Source organism: Schistocerca piceifrons, chromosome 7 (genome assembly GCF_021461385.2).
Source record: "Schistocerca piceifrons isolate TAMUIC-IGC-003096 chromosome 7, iqSchPice1.1, whole genome shotgun sequence".
NCBI classification, from domain to species: Eukaryota; Metazoa; Arthropoda; class Insecta; order Orthoptera; family Acrididae; genus Schistocerca; species Schistocerca piceifrons.
This window is the reverse complement of record NC_060144.1, coordinates 555,233,179-555,238,261: the sequence shown is the minus strand read 5'-3', so window position 1 is coordinate 555,238,261 and position 5,083 is coordinate 555,233,179. Positions and strand designations below refer to the sequence as shown.

The 5,083-nt window shown below is 43.5% G+C and overlaps 1 non-coding gene across 1 annotated transcript; it reads right to left on the bottom strand.

The window, feature by feature from the left end:
• Positions 1-3,534: 3,534 nt before the first annotated feature.
• Positions 3,535-3,609, bottom strand: Trnas-uga. Its single transcript has one exon. It is a non-coding gene; the product is annotated as a tRNA-Ser (tRNA).
• Positions 3,610-5,083: the final 1,474 nt, after the last annotated feature.

The following is a 5,083-nucleotide window of genomic DNA, read 5'->3' as shown; positions in this document are numbered from 1 at the left end:
AATTGTGGCACAGAGGACATTCACTTCTGGTGAATCCCTTCCCAACTGCACATGGACATGTAACAACACAGTACACCACATTCTAACATTGTGACAACTCACGTTTCCTGACAGATGGAAAGTCGCCTTGACGCTGAACATCGATGTCCTCGCAGTCGCCATCATCTTCCATAGCTTGCTACATTTGGGTACAAAACTACATTTGGCAGGCATAATCATCTAGGGTCAGCTGTTGTAGCAGTTGCAAATGGAAGGGTTTGAAAGGCAAACCACCGCAAAACATTCTAAACGGTTTTCGGCGGAATTCCCAGTTCACAGCTTGCGTAAGTGGTTGATTTTTGTGGGCTGCACACAAAGCCCTGTTCACACATTCCATCATTTCCTCTGGAACTCACAGTCGCCATATGCTTTTTCCTTTACACAGACAACCAGTATCACGAAACTGGCGAAACCAACGCAAAATGCACTGGTGACCAGGTGTAGCTTTTCTACTCGTATATTTGCGTATGAATTCACGCTTTTAAACTTGGTGAGTGTTTCTATCTTTTCATGTATCGTCTATCTTTGTATGCCATGCACTTGCCAGTAAACAGTGCTTTGAAACCTAATGAATCATTTAGGCTGACTCTGTATTTAATGTGGTAGTGACCATACCAAAGACGACTATAATTTTTACACAGATGTCTGCCATCTCAGCAAAATAAAATCGGCGAAATTTTTGCGAATCTTAAAACGACTGGGAATTTGTGTATAAAATGTCTCATCTTAAAGGCATACTTACGCTGATTCAAAAAATGGTGATAGATTTTGCGAGGCTGTAAAATTTTCGAAGATAATTTAGTATTAAGTTTATATTTTAGTAATATTGACTCAACTGATGTGTTTCGAATATAGTTGTATTTGTACAGCTGCCCATGCAGCTTCAACGTGATACCACAGTTCATCGAGAGTAGTGACTGGCGTATTGTGACGAGCCAATTGCTCGGCCACCATTGACCAGACGTTTCAAATTGGTGAGAGATCTGGAGAATGTGCTCGCCAGGGCAGCAGTCGAACATTTTCTGTATCCAGAAAGGCCCGTACAGGACCTGCAACATGCGGTGGTGCACTATCCTGCTGAAATGTAGGGTTTCGCAGGGATCGAATGAAGGGTAGAGTCACGGGTCGTAACACATCTGAAATGTAACGTCCACTGTTCAAAGTGCCGTCATTGCGAACCGAGACGTGTAACCAATGGCACCCCATACCATCACGCTGGGTGATACGTCAGTATGGCGATGACGAATACACGATTTCAATGGGCGTTCACCGCCATGTCACCAACAGGGATGCGACCATCATGATGCTGTAAACAGAACATGGATTCACCCGAAAAAATGGCGTTTCGCCATTCGTGCACCCAGGTTCGTCTTTGAGTACACCATTGCAGGCGCTCCTGTCTGTGATGCAGCGTCAAGGGTAACCGCAGCCATGGTCTCCGAGATGGTAGTCCATACTGCTGCGAACATCGTCGAACTGTTGGTGCAGATGGTTGTTGTCTTGCAAACTTCCCCATCTGTTGACTCAGCCATGCGGATAAGATGCCTGTCATCTCGACTGCTAGTGACACGAGGCCGTTGGGATCCAGCAAGGCGTTCCGTATTACCCTCCTGAACCCACCGATTCCAATATTCTGCTAACAGTCATTGTATCTCGATCAACGCGAGCAGCTATGTCGCGATACGATAAACCGCAATCGCGATAGGCTACAATCCGATCTTTATCGAAGTCAGAAACGTGATGGTACGCATTTCTCCTCCTTACACGAGGCATCAAAACAACGTTTCACCGGGCAACGCCGGTTGAGCTGCTGTTTGTGTATGAGAAATCGGTTGGAAACTTTCCTCATGGCAGCACGTTGTAGGTGCCGCCACCGGCGCCAACTTTGTGAGAATGCTGAAAAGCTAAACATTTGCACACATCTTCTTCCTGTCGGTTAAATTTCGCGTCTGTAGCACGTCATCTTCGTGGTGTAGCAATTTTAATGGCCAGTAATGTAACTCCCCTCAGAGAATATTGTTTCTATGTGTTACAACAAACTTAATATTCATTTTATATCTGGGTATATTTCCGGCACCGCCTTCGACGGACACTTCAACGGGGAAAAGAGGTGTAAGAGTATAGTGGCATCAGAAGTAACATCCACTAAACAGTGAAAAGTTGTTCATCGAGTATAAATTTAGATCTAAATGAACATAAACGGTGACTAGTTCTTTTCATTCCAATAACTGAGTAAAACATCTCTAAAGTCTTTAAAAACAATCTATTAGGCGAACTGTTCCTGATAAATCAAACTTGCAAAAATTCTTACACTTAATTAGAGAACTTTCCACAGGTACACACTTACCTGTACATGAACCAGACTCCAGAAGACTGCCACACTATATTCCGATAAATTTCTTTCAGCCCTTCGGCATGTTTGGCTTCTAGATCTTCATGCTCAGCAATACATCGCACCTGCACCTGAAATAATCCGTCTTCTAGGGATGATTCAACTTCCGCGCACTGCTCCTCTAGCTTATATTGTCTGCTACTACAGTCGTCGCTAGCCTTTTGTTACAATGAATCACCATCACTTGAATCCAAACATACAGTCTTCTTACACTTTCTCTACCTTTTGTTCTAGCTTACAACCTCAAGAAATAACACTTCTATTATATTCCTTAGTGAGTGAGAATTTGTTTTAATTAAGATCATTTTTAAGATCAGTAAACATGTGGTACACACATCGAAACAATTGGTTCATACTTCAGAATAACTGCTCTGAGTCTTATTGTAATGATAGTAAACATTCGGTGCAAAGTTTCCAAGACTGACTGCAACATAATGTTATTACGTACTCGCACTGCCTACTCTAAGTACCTAGACATCTGACACTGTTTGTGCATCAGTTTTCAATTACAGCTTAGCACTAAACTCAAATACAGACCCACACTTCCCTTCAAAATTATCGATTATTATACAGAGTCCGCCAGAAAAATGAATACACCCTTTGTCAGGTTCTATCGAGAGATCGATATTGTTGTTCGATTTGAGTCATGAGTGTGTTTAGTACGGTCTTTGGCTCAACAGATGTTAGTACTTTCATCTCGGTATTCAGAAAACACAATGGTTCGGGCACGCTTGACATTCGAGTAACGAAAATGTATTGTGAAGTGGTTTTTCAAGTTTGATAATGCCGTTGAAGTGCAACGTCAATGGAGACGGGAGTTTGAAACAGAACTACCAACCTGCTTAACAATTAAACATGTCACTGTCAAGTTTTAATTGCATAGGACGATTTGCGATATCCACAAAGGAAGATCAGGAAGACAGCATACAGCTACAAGTCCTGCTTCGACGGCTCTCGTGTTGGAAACGTTTGTTAATTTTTCACAAAAGTCTGGTACGCAATGTGCACATGAAGTGGGGGTTAGCAGTACTAGTCCAGAATGAGATTTTCACTCTGCAGCGGAGTGTGCGCTCAGATGAAACATCCTGGCAGATTAAAACTGTGTGCCAGGCCGAGACTCGAACTCGGGACCTTTGCCTTTCACGGGCAAGTGCTCTACCAACTGAGCTACCCAAGCACGACTCACGCCCCGTCCTCACAGCTTCACTTCTGCCAGTACTTCGTCTCCCACCTTCGAAACTTTACAGAAGCTTTCCTGCGAACATCGCAGAACTAGCACTCCTGAAAGAAAGGATATTGCGGAGACATGGCTTAGCCAGAGCCTGGCAGAAGTGAAGCTGTGAGGATGGGGCGTGAGTCGTGCCTGGGTAGCTCAGTTGGTAGAGCACTTGCCTGAGAAAGGCAAAGGTCCCGAGTTCGAGTCTTGGTGCGGCACACAGTTTTAATCTGCCAGGAAGTTTCATAGCAGTACCAATGTACGAAGAATTCTGAAATCTGCAAAGTGGAAAGTTTACATTCCACGATTACTGCACGCGATTAATGATGACGATCCTGATCGCCGAATGTAATATTGCGAAGGGCATCAGCAAATGGTGATTAATGAGGAACAATTTGTGACGAAGAAGAGTGGAGTGACAAGGCACAATTTAAACTTAATGGAACCGTGAAATGGCATAACAGTTTGTACTGGGCGACGGAAAATCCCCATGTTAATGTGGATAAAACAGTCTCTCTACCAGGGGTTCACGTGTGGTGTGGACTATCATCTAGAGGCTTAGCAGGACCCTTTTTCTTTTATGCTACTGTCACTGGAAAAAGGTACCTGGAAATGTTATGCACCTCAATTTTGCCGGGTATACGTGCGCTTTATGGAGCTGATGATGTGGTCTTCTACCAACAGGTCGGTGCGCCACCACACTACCACCTAGCTGTACGAGCTTTCCTAGATGACAATTTTCTGGGACATTGGATTGGACGAAGAGGGCCCATTGAGTTCCCTTCACGGTCGCCAGATCTAACACCTATGGACTTGTGGGAATCTGTGAAAGATAACGTCTATTGACACAAGCAACGCATGCAGGAGGAACTTCGCCGGTGGATTACAGCGACATGTGCAGCGGTTTCCACTGACGTAGTTGCCGCGACCGCTCATCGTTCTGTTATTGCGTATAGCCGCCAGCGGTGAACATTTTGAACATTTAAAGTAACCATGTGCTAAACTAAAGGCTATACAACATGTGCGATCAATTATTATATGTAAAATAAACACATAAGTAATACTTTTCCTTTATTACAGTGGGTATACATTTTTCTGGCGGTCTCGATATTTTGGGATTTTCCGCAAAGCTCGATAGCAACTCGGTTTTCGAATCATCGTTATATCATAATTCGGCAAATTTTTTTTTTTTTTTGATCAGAGTAAACAATTTGATCAACAATTACATAAAAAGTCTTAGTTTTTACCTTAGACCTTATTCCGGGCTCGATTTTACATCATACTTACCCGTATCTTCCACGCCGTACTCTGACAGCTTACATACGACTGCAGTGCTGTGTACTCTGGCCAGAGAGTTTCGCTTTTGTTCTGAAGCTGCTAGACTTCTGGGATGCCGCTACTCTTCTCTAAAAATCTTGCGTACAAGTACATTAATA